This window comes from Siphateles boraxobius, unplaced genomic scaffold (assembly GCF_051911475.1).
Source record: "Siphateles boraxobius isolate OS27281-9 unplaced genomic scaffold, OSU_SipBor_1 53, whole genome shotgun sequence".
NCBI classification, from domain to species: Eukaryota; Metazoa; Chordata; class Actinopteri; order Cypriniformes; family Leuciscidae; genus Siphateles; species Siphateles boraxobius.
This window is the reverse complement of record NW_027509175.1, coordinates 4,770,557-4,782,567: the sequence shown is the minus strand read 5'-3', so window position 1 is coordinate 4,782,567 and position 12,011 is coordinate 4,770,557. Positions and strand designations below refer to the sequence as shown.

Sequence of the window (12,011 nt, the reverse complement as noted above, 5' to 3'; positions counted from 1 at the left end):
AACACATATGGATCACCATCTAATAAGAAATAAATAACAACCCCTTATTTGGGGACTTGGGGAAAACGCGCTTTATTGTTGTGAATGAATGAATGAATGCAGCATGTATGCATAACATAGCCTACATACATACATATGTGTATAATATGGGGGTGACCTGGATATGTTTTCATTATACTGAACCATGTCCAACTTTTACGGTCTGGAGCAGGGCACTGACATTTTGTTATATAGAGTATTTGCAGTCAGGGTAGTACGTTTGTCATTTTGAGTTAGTGTGGAGAGCTTGCTGGAGTTGGTTTCATGCCACAGGAAATGCACCTTAAAAATCTAAATATAATTTAGCAGGCTCTTAATTTATGATGTATCACATTTGTTATGACCCACAAGGTCAGACTGAGCACTGACCAGACTCATAAAAAAAATTTGTTATATGAATCGCAGAAGGATTTGTGAGCTTCCATTGAAACAGCGCCACAACACAGCCTGAGTGTGTGTATGTGTGTGGTATAATCACTGGAGCTTGGAGCACTTCTGGTTAGTAGATTAGTTTGTGTCACCAGGGGTCCCCGCTTTCCTGAGGTGCCTCTGTTATTTCTGTCTGCTTTGTTTAGTTGTGTATTTGTTTCCTTATTTATTATAGATCTCCCAGATTGTAAAATTGTTTTGAATATAAATGCCACACAGACTCTTCAATATTCACCTCAGGTGAGGGGCGATAAAATTCGTTTCATTCGGCAGAATCTCTGAGACGCTGATTCTTAATCACCTAATATCATGCCACAATGAACAGATCGCAGAGTTGCAAGTCAATACCACCCAAAATGAAAAAGAGAGAAAGCAAAAAGTGTTGCTAATTTATAACTAAATATGATGGAAGTAATTGGGAAGGACTTCAGTGAGACAGGGAGAGCAAACATTGGATGCTTCTCAGATGGAGTGTGATGGAACTTTTGTTCTGCCATAAGAATTCAAATATGCTCCCTCATTTCTGAGTTATGCCAGCTATATGCCTGCTATTGTCTCTTTCTCATGGGTCGCAATGTTGAAAAATATATTTTTTTAAAGCCCCCTGCATTAGCTTAACATGCCCAAACAAACTCCTACACTAAAACACTGGCACAAATTAACTAGTTGAAAGAGAAAAGAAGGTTATAAATCGCCCCCATGCACACTAAGGTTCAGCATTTCAACAATTGGACCTTGAGCGTGCTAGCAAATATTGGTGTAGGATGATTTTAAGGGCTTACAGCACACCGAGTTGTATAAAAACATGTTTCTGTTCTACGTAGGAACTCAGTCAGCCAGAGTTGAGAAGCTAAAACCAGTCAGGACAGAGTGGGAGAGAAATTGGTGGCATTAGCTGGCACTGCAGGCTTTAACTGGTATTTTCATGCAAATTCAGTTGGCACATAATGTAAAAATGTCTACAAATGAGCTTTGAAAGAGACAGAGAGACTTTAAAGGTTTTCTGTTGCGATTCGATAAAGACAGCGACATACTTCTCCTTGCACAAAACAAGCTTCAATATCCAGCCATTCAAAGATTACAGTGAACACAAAAGGAACAAAACAGCCTGTTGTATATTAACCTGTAAACAAGAAAACCCTTTTGGACTATTGACCACCACATGAATGGGGCGTAATCCCCAGAGCCAGATTGTTTCTGTCAATAAAGTGTTGAGACATTCTCTTGATTGATTTTAAACAAGGAAGGCAAGAGGAACAAATCCACAAGCATCGTCATTTTGCAAAGAATTTATAGAAGACATTTCCTTGAAACTTCACAAAGACGCTCATTCATCCTATGAACGCTGCCAGGTCCCCGAAGCACAATCCATCTACAGCTGCAGAAGTAAAGCCTCAAAAACACAACTGTGTCAGCTGACCCCCTCTGTATAACTTTGTCTCTCTCTTTTTTTTGACAAACAAACAGCTATTTTGGTTCAAACAGAATGTTGAAGAACAGTACACAATCCTTACGTGTACAATCGATACAGAGCACCAGAGGGAAGATTCTCACACATCCTTTTATTGTGGAAGGCAGACAGACACATGCGGTAGCAGTTCAACAGAGTTGCCAGGTCTTATGAAAGAAATGACCCTGGATCTAATCAGAAATAACCTGAAACCAGGCCATAGTCAACACAATATGCTAAAAATGTGTTAATCTCTATTTCGGGCATTTTTAAACAGAAATGCATGTATAGCTAATCTAAATTCCACCTTGGACTATATTAGGGCTTGCTTTCATTCATCGGGAATTAATTGGAACGTGAAAGCCACACACTAACAATTATGAAGGCGGATAAAAAAATAAGAGCAGGAATGTGTATCAAGTAGAGAAGCATAATAATCAAATTCTTGTCAAAAGCCAATTATTATATTTATGTTATGACAGATAATCAATAAATGGCCAGAATTAAAATTCTTTACTGTCACAAGCATGTCTCGTTTAGTTTACAGTCGTGTTCTGTTTCATTGTCTTGTTCTGTTCTGCTTAGTTTTGTTTCAAGTCATAATTTTCATTGTCACCATTTACCTGAGGTCTTAGTTTCGAATTAGTTCTCTAAAAAAAGATAAGACGAAAGATAATCTATAAATGTAAATATAGTGAAATAAGTATTTATTAAATATTCAGCATCTGCTGATAATAATTGTTAAAAAAAATAATCTAAAACTGGCCAATAACCATCATTACAAAAGTAAATAGGGTCATGCTCAGTTTTGATTTCATGTTGATTGAAAAAGCCACCAGTTAAGTTGGAGATTATTATATGGCAATTATTCATAAAGAGAAATGTTTATTATTTAGAAATAATTAAACTTCAACATTTGCTAGATACTGTATATATGGCGGATAACAATGACGCCAAAGATAATATATAAAATTAGTTATTTCAAAGAACATAGAGAGGATCAGCGGTGCCCTTCAAAACTGCATTTCATGTGTTTACTTACCTTTTTTCTTCCCTTTTCAACCTCTTTTGGTAATCACTGTTATGTGCCTTTCAGAGTGCTTCTGTTGGCGTAACTCTTTATTATCAGACAAAGAGAAGCCATATAAATGGACAGATACTGGAGCCAGGCAGAAGCACTCATTGCCAGGTCAAGACAATGAGGAGTGGAGATGTGCATCCATTTGGCCACAGCACACAGAACTAACACACAAAAACAGGGAAAAAGAGGGAGAGGACTGGATTGATGAAAAGGATACATGAATAGGAAGATAATATATTTAGGGCATATAAATGGATGAAAAGGAACAGTTGGATCAAAAAAAAGGAAGAAATGAACCAAAATCTAGTCAAATAATACACAACATTTTCAAAGTTAGGAAGCTGAATATGACATTTACTTGTCATATTCTTTCAAACACATGGAAAATAAATAATTTATTACCGCAGATTTCAATCTTTTTTACTTCAAAGCCCCCCATTGCCCACCAAAATATTCGAATGCCACCTGATCTTTCCAGTTGTTCATGATTTTCTGGATAAGGATTAAGGATAAGATTTTAAAATCTAGAAAAAAATATGAATTATAAAAATGCCTATGGAGTTTGTATTGTCATCTTGTGCCCCCTTGAAAGTTTTTTGAAGCCCACTAGTGGTCCACTTCCCCCTGGTTGAGAACCACTGATTTATGAATAGATGGCAGCTCAGAGAATATCTTTATCATGCTATATAAAACCATGACCTTCATTCAACCAGAAGATACCAGAGCACCGATGCTGGCCAATTATAGCTAGCCCGCCATTTTGAGCTCCAATTCATCCAACAGTTAGTAGTTGATTGGGTTGAGGCCATGACTCCCATCAGGCCAGTCAAGCTTTCCCTTGCTAATTTTAACTATCCATGTTCTGTAAAAACCTGTGAACTTGATCATTACCATGCTGAAACAAGAATGACTCATCTAAAAAAAGCTTCCACTACTAAACTAAAAGACCTCCCGACAATGCAGAAAAACGTCCATTATTCATCATCAACAAAGGATGACCGTTGGCACACCACATTTGGGCGATGAGAATCTCCAAAATTGTCAAACCTTGATTTGTGAGCCAGAAAACCATACTTTAGAGAATGGCGGTGCAGTTTTACAAAACACTCCAGCCGAAATATTCTAAGGTTCATGGTGATATTCCCCCGAAATCCCATTTCCAAAACCCGAGCCGTGATTTGTCCGTTCTATAAGCTAATGCGGCCTAATACTTCACAGCTGTTGCTGCTTGTAGATGTGTCCAATTCTCAATAACAGCACTTGTGGTTGACCCTGGCAGCTCTGGCAAGGCAGAAATTTAACAAATTTACTCGTTGGAAAGTGGCATACTATGGCGGTGCCATGCTGAAAGTCATTTAGCTCTTCTGTATGGGTTATTGTCTTGGCAGCGGGATAGCCGACACCGCTAATTAGAAAGAGTGTCCATTTGGCATTAGCATCAAGAAACAGACAGATGAATAATATCCAATGGCATTCCAAATACTTGTCACTTGAACATGTCTATCCCTGGATTTCAAACTACTATTCCAAATCAGAATTTTAAATAACTGAAAATGAGAGCAGGAGTTCGTCAACAGATATTTAAAGATGACATGCCTCGCATAACTTCTGGTGAGTCTTCACTTAGAAGTGTTAATCAGTCATGTGCCAGTGACATATGTTTTGTCTCCACAGATAGGAGTTAAAATTACCCTTGCTACTTTCTTTTACATTTTCTAAGGTGTGCATGTCCTATAGAGTGAGAGAACGAACAGGCTACTGGGATTTCAGTGAAAGAGGTGACTTGATGGCCCCAAGCTGCCTTAAGAGACACATCAATAAATGCATTCTTATATTTAGTGTTTCAATTAGCAATAGAAGAGTTCTGTGTGTTTGAGCTGGGAGGACCGGTGTGCACACCGGAGGGCATTGACTATTCTGTACCTGTTGCAGATCTCACCTGCAGTGTGACTGTTGTGCTGCACTCAATCACACCTCACGGTGAGATCAAGAAAGTCTCAAACACCAAGGCTGTTTGTTGTTGTTTTATTTTATTTTATTTTGCCTTGCTTGTTTTTAGTTGTAGTTTTACTAATACATAAGTCTTTATATTTGGTTTACATCATAAAATAAAATGCATTCATGTGACCCAAGTGGTTTAACCTCAATTTTCTGAAGGGAAAAAAATTTATCACTTTATTTACAAAATATTCTGTGTTCACGAGAGCACCACGACACATTGTTGCATGAAGTGCATGAGAGATTAGTATTTTGTAAATAAAGTTGTAAATTACGGGGGGGTTTTGCACAAACAAAGCACTCACGTCGCTTCGTTAGATTGAGGTTAAACCACTGGAGTCACATGGATTTTAATAATGTTGCCTATAAGTGGTAGTTGCGTAGACTGTCAATGGAGGAACAAAAAGCTCTAAGATTTCATTTAAAAAAAATCTTCATTTGTGCTCCAAAGATTAACAAATGTCTAACGGTTTTGGACAACATGAGGGTAAGTAATTGATGACAGAATTTTCATTTTTCGATGAAACAGAGCTTGAGTGATCGAATGGAATTGAAGCGTAGTTCAGACAGACCACTGATCGCTAAACAATATCAGCTGACGCTCAGCTGATTTGTTACTCCACCTACTGTAATCAACTATAGTATTTAAGCTCATTCAATGAATGCTCCGCAGTCTGTCGCACAGACATTTACACCCACCTCCATTATGTTTAATTTAACACAAATATTTATTGCACTGTATCCATTTGTATCTGTAGATTTAAATTACAATACTTCAATTACAATAACACAATCTTTAAAGGCTTTTTAAAGTTCTCTTACGAGAGTATCTCTCGTACTGCGTAATATCTTACGCTATGGGGAAAATCTCTTTTCCACGAGATATTGAAGCCAAAAATTATCCTTAATTTTGATTTAATGTAAAACGCTGTGCAGCAGCATGCAGACAAAGGCAAGACGGCTCACGCGCCTGGCTGCCCTGGGGCAACAGCAGCAGCCTATCGAGAGAGGCCCTGCGGGACGTGATACCCAATGGGGGCGCTTCGCGCCCATTTCGTCACGTCGCGCCAGAATAGGCGTGGCCTTGGCCTATAAATACACTCGACAGGCTGATACAAACTGATTTTCATCTCTTCAGCGAAGCACTACTGCATCGCTGGATCCGGAGTGAGAAGCCGCGCCGTCTGAGTGCAAGCCTACAGCGGGATGTGCCTTCGAGTTCTGAAGCCGCTGGCCTTCACCTCGCCGCCTTCAGCCGCCGTACCTGCTACGCTTTCCGGCGTTGATATCCTTTTTCACTGCTAGTGTGTGTTCGCCGCTGCGACTCACACTCTATTGTTCTAAAAGAGCTTTTTAAAGATGCATAAATCCTGCGGCTCGTGCCAAGCCGCAGTCAGCGACGGGGACCGCCATGTCATCTGCGTTTCCTTTCTGGGTGAGGATCATGCAGCTCTCGCTCTCGTCGACGGCGGATGCCCTCACTGTGAGCTGCTGCCTACGGTGACTCTTAGGACTCGCCTGGCATCCTTCTTAGAGCCTGCACTTCAGCCCGCTGTTACGCCACGCCGTAAAAAGCGTCGTGCTCAGCGCGCTCCCGAGACTTCTCCTGCCCGCCAAAGCTCGCCGGTTCGCCCGCCAGCTTCGCCGGCATCGCTCGAGTCGCTCACAGATGGACAGTGGCCGCCGTCTGCCACCGCTTCCGCCATTGAGATCGACGAAACAGCCGAGGCCTGTTCTATCCTGGCGTCGGACAGAGAGGATTGGGCGAGCTCTGTGGACCTCCCCCCCGCTGTTCGTGAGCCTTCTGGACGAAGGGCTGGCATTGAGTTGATGCGTCTGCTCTCTCAAGCCGTCGAAAAACCTCGGCCTCGACTGGGAGGCGCCCGCGCAGCCCCCCGCACAACCGACTGGATGGATGCTTCCTCAAGAAGGACCACGCCCCATCACAGTCCAGACCCGCGCCTTTTCTTCCTGAGCTTCACGAAGAAGTCGCGAGGTCGTGGAACGCCCCCTTCTCGGCCAGGATGCGTACCTCTGTCTCTAATGCATTCTCCACTGTGGACGGTCCTTTCTCTTCCTCCTGTGGAAGCAGCGGTAGCAACACATCTCTGCCCGCCCTCTGCTGGACGGCGAGCACAGACAGTGTTGCCATCTAAAGCCTGCCGAGTGACGTCAGCCATGCACGGTCGCGCTTACACCGCCGCCGGGCAAGCTGTGGCGGCGCTACACACAATGGCCATCCTGCAGATCTTCCAGGCCGACCTTCTCCGAAAAATGGATGAGGAAGGCGCGTGATCGATCAGCGTTGCGGATTTAAGGAGCGCTACAGACCTGGCTCTACGCGCCGCTAAATCTGCTGCACAGGCCGTTGGGCAGAACATGGCCTCTCTCACCGTGGCTGAGAGACATTTGTGGTTAACGCTGTCTGAGATGACGGACTCGGAGCGCTCTGTGTTTCTCGACGCGCCCATTTCGTCGGCGGGCCTCTTCGGATCTGCCGTCAAAGATTTCGCAGACAGAATCCAGGAGGTTCAAAAGACATCGCAAGCTATGAAGCACTTCCTCCCGAAGCGCTCTAGCTCCGCAGCAGGTCGCTCGAAACAGCCGTCAGCCACAGCCACAGCCCGCACCACCCGCCGCCGCTTCTCAGCGCCGCCAGGCCCGAGAACAGAGACCGCGCTCTCGCTCTGCTGGACGCCGCCCCCCTCAGCGCGGGCCCCGGCCGAGGATTGAGATCAAGCCCGAGGTCTCAAAGCCTTCCTAGCCATCCAAGGAAAGCGACGGTGTGCAAATCGCGCTGCGGCCAGATTTTCACCGAAACATTTTGCTCGTCCAGTTCCATGCAATGTGACTGTTCCAGCGTATTTAGCAGTCAACAAGCCGGTTCATTTGCCCGATTGCCTGCACACAAAAGCCGTTTTCACGGCTACCCAGATAAATCCAATAAAGAGTGTATTTTCTGGTGTCCCGGCCAAAGCCGATGGTGTTATGAGTGTTGTAAGAATGCCCACGTCTCAGTGCCCATTCCCACACACAGACACAGCTCGCCACAGTTCAGGGGTAGCACAAATAAAATCGACTCATGTCGATTGTGCAAATGCAGTGAATGTGCGCTGTGCCGCGGCCAGAGCCCGGATCGCATTCTACCTCTAGCTATTCACGCAAATGCTAGAATGGGTGTTGAACACTATAAAGAGAGGCTATTCGCTACAGTTCGCTCAGGGTCGACATGAAATGCGCTTCGGCTCTGGAACCGTGGAAAATAGCCGACTGGTATCAGTCAGGCGTGAGTCTGGGGACTCCCTCAAGTGTGACGGTGGTGTCTACGGACGCCTCCACCTCGGGATGGGGAGCGCTGCTCGAGGGCAGACCGTTCTTTGGCCAGTGGTCGGAACGGGAAAAGCTTCTACACATAAACTGTCTGGAAATGCTGGCAGTCGACAACGCGCTACGGCGTTTTTGTCCCCAGATAAAAGGCCACCACGTCCTGGTCCGGTCGGACAACACGTCAGTGGTGGCATACATAAATCGCCAGGGTGGCGTCAGGTCCCGAAACCTTTACAGGCTGACGGAACGCCTCCTGGTCTGGGCTCAGCACAACCTGCTTTCACTGAAGGCAGCGCATATGCCTGGTCACCTGAATCTGGGACCAGACAGACTGTCCAGAGACAATGTCCCAGCAGGGGAATGGTCGCTGCACCCGCAGACGATCCAACTGCTGTGGGAGACATTCGGCAGAGCGCAGGTGGACCTGTTCGCGTCCCAGGAAAACGCTCACTGTCCGGACTTTTTCTCCAAGAGCAGGGATGCGCTGGCCCACCTATGGCCCCGCTGCCCCCTCTATGCTTTTCCCCCCCGTCTCGCTCCTGCCTCAAGTGCTGGAACGAAACAGGGAGAACGGATGCCCAGTGCTGCTCGTGGCTCCGCTCTGGACGAACCAGATTTGGTTCCCAGTCCTGATGCAGCTGACCAGCACTGCTCCATGGCCTATACCGGTGAGGAGAGACCTCCTCTCTCAGGCAAAGGGCTCGATTTGGCATCCTCGCCCGGATTAATGGTCCCTACATGCATGGGCCATCAACGGGTACCCGCTAACCTCCCGGAGGGAGTGCAAAACACGATCACGCAGGCTAAAGCCCCGTCTACTAGACGACTCTACACCTCGAAAGGGTCTGTGTTCTCTATCTGGTGTCAAGCTCGGGGCTTTTCACCCGTAGACTGCGGGGTTACAGAAGTGCTCTCCTTCCTTCAGGAGCTGCTGGATAAGGGTAGAACCCCATCCACGCTCAAAGTATACGTGGCGGCCATAGCAGCGTTTGCAAAACCAACGTCTGGCCAGTCACTGGGGAAAAACTACCTGGTCGTAAAATTCCTCAGGGGAGCTCGGAGGCTGAATCCTCCCAGACCCCTCAGTCCCTGTGTGGGACCTTTCTACGGTTGTGGAAGCCATGAAAGGTGCCCCATTCGAGCCGATCCATTTGTCAGACATGAAACACCTGTCTTTCAAAACGGTATTTCTTGTGGATCTTGCTTCAGTGAAGCGCGTAGGGGACTTACAAGTGTTTTCAGTAAGCGCGTCATGTATGGAGTTTGGGCCTAATGACTCTGAAGTCATACTCAAACCAAGAACAGGTACGTGCCCAAATCCCTCAAAACACCGTTCAGGGCCCAGGTTATTTCCCTGTGCGCCCTCCCGGTGAATAATGAGGAGGAGGATGCTAATTTTCTTCTGCCCCGTCAGGGCGCTGAGAGCTTATGTGTCCCGCTCGTCTGTCTTCAGACAGACCGAGCAGCTCTTTGTTTTGTTTGGCGGGCGCTCCAAGGGACTGGCCGCATCAAAACAGAGCCTATCCAGATAGATAGTTGATGCCATAGCGCTGGCTTACACTTCTAAGGGCCTGCAGTGTCCTTTGGGTGTCAGAGCGCACTCCACGAGAGGCGTGGCCTCGTCATGGGCGTGGTCTAGTGGGATTCCCTTGCAAGATATCTGTATGGCGGCAGGCTGGGCCTCGCCGTCTACATTTATAAGGTTTTATAACCTAGACGTTCCCGCCTTACAGGCCAAGCTGTTGTCGGTCTAGAATTCAGTACTATCTGCCCCGCTGCGCCGGCGCAGAATGCTGAGTTTTGCTTGGGCATCGCTCACTGATCGATAGAACAGTTCCATGGGTGTTGAATGACCCGTACTTATACCCAGTTCAGGCTGAACACATTCACCCTGTCTGCGTGAAACACTGATAGGCATTTATAAGGTTTTATAACCTAGACGTTCCTGCCTTACAGGCCAAGCTGTTGTCGGTCTAGAATTCAGTACTATCTGCCCCGCTGCGCCGGCGCAGAATGCTGAGTTTTGCTTGGGCATCGCTCACTGATCGATAGAACAGTTCCATGGGTGTTGAATGACCCGTACTTATACCCAGTTCAGGCTGAACACATTCACCCTGTCTGCGTGAAACACTGTTAACAAAACTAGCTCCTGTGGGATGCTATTTCATGGGGAATGATGCTTGTAGCCTCTCTTCTCCGACTCTCTGTGAGTCAACGGTGATTATGCACTATATGAGCCCCGGGCTACTGCCCTTGGGACTTTGGTGTCGGATCCCAGTATGCACGGCGTGTTGCATTGTGTTCCCCATAGCGTAAGATATTACGCAGTACGAGAGATACTCTCGTAAGAGAACGTACTCGGTTACTAACGTAACCTCGGTTCCCTCTAGAGAGGGAACGAGTACTGTGTATCTTGCCGTGCATACAACAGCGCTGGTTCGCTTCAGCGATGAAAACCAGTTTGTATCAGCCTGTCGAGTGTATTTATTGGCCAAGGCCACGCCTATTCTGGCGGGACGTGACGAAATGGGCGCGAAGCGCCCCCATTGGGTATCACGTCCCGCAGGGCCTCACTCGATAGGCTGCTGCTGTTGCCGCAGGGCAGCCAATAGGCGCGCGAGCCGTCTTGCCTATGTCTGCATGCTGCTGCACAGCGTTTTACATTAAATCAAATTTAAGGATAATTTTTGGCTTCAATATCTCGTGGAAAAGAGGTTTTCCCATAGCGTAAGATATTACGCAGTACTCATTCCCTCTCTAGAGAGAACTGAGGTTACGTTAGTAACCGAGTACGATTTTTCTCATGCACTGAACCAGAAATCTCCACTTCAGTAGCACTTAATGTTTTTCTAAAGGGTTTGTTCATATATCATGCATCTGATTTTATAAATGTTACTCCTAAAACCTTTTTTTATTTTTATTTTTATTTTTGGCTGTTGACAGTATTTTCTTTTTTATGGAGTAATATTTATGGAGATATATCCAAAACCCACTCTGTAAAAATTTCAACTCCACTATTTCAACAAAATGAAAAATTTGAGCCTCACTTTACCCAATGTTCAGATTTCTTTTCTGGAAATTTATGAAAATTGGTGCATAATTAATTAGATAATGTAGATAATGAACCTCACTGAGCAGGGCAGGCATCATGCAGATAACTATTTTTGAAACAGTTCTGGCCAAGTCCAACTAAAATCCAACAAATTAAATAATGAACAAATAAAATATAAAACAACATGAAATTAGTTAATTGACAGTCTTATATATTAAGAATATATTACACCAAAAACTTTTATATTTTTAGAAAGGATGTGTATTAAAACAACCATAGCAGGCAACAAGTTGATCAATTCTGTTAAAATAAAATTGCAATTTACCGAATTATCCATTTGTTTTCTGACAGGGAACACACCACTCCACATTTTGATTGGCAGCCGTCACAACCTACTGTACTAGTGACCGTGTTTACTCCTTTCTTTTCAACCATTGGATAGGATTTTAAAAACGGCTTGTATTTGTACTTCTGACGAAGCACTGTTAAATATAGGTAAAAACTACGGTGCAAAAAGAATAAATAAAATGCTTTCTTAAAAAGGCAAAAGAACGCATGCACGTTTTCTTAATATGATAATTAAAAACAAACAGACTGATATGCTCAATATGCGACGTGGGGGACAATGGGTGAAA

General features: G+C 44.9%; 1 long non-coding RNA gene across 1 annotated transcript in view; it reads right to left on the bottom strand.

Annotated features, from left to right (window-relative positions):
* Window positions 1-2,933: 2,933 nt before the first annotated feature.
* The window catches only part of LOC143714123 (uncharacterized), a 118,801-nt gene continuing 109,723 nt past the window's right edge, over window positions 2,934-12,011 (bottom strand). Inside the window, exon 4 of the long non-coding RNA XR_013195408.1 lies at window positions 2,934-3,160. This is a non-coding gene — a long non-coding RNA (uncharacterized LOC143714123). The remainder of the gene's footprint in view (window positions 3,161-12,011) is intronic.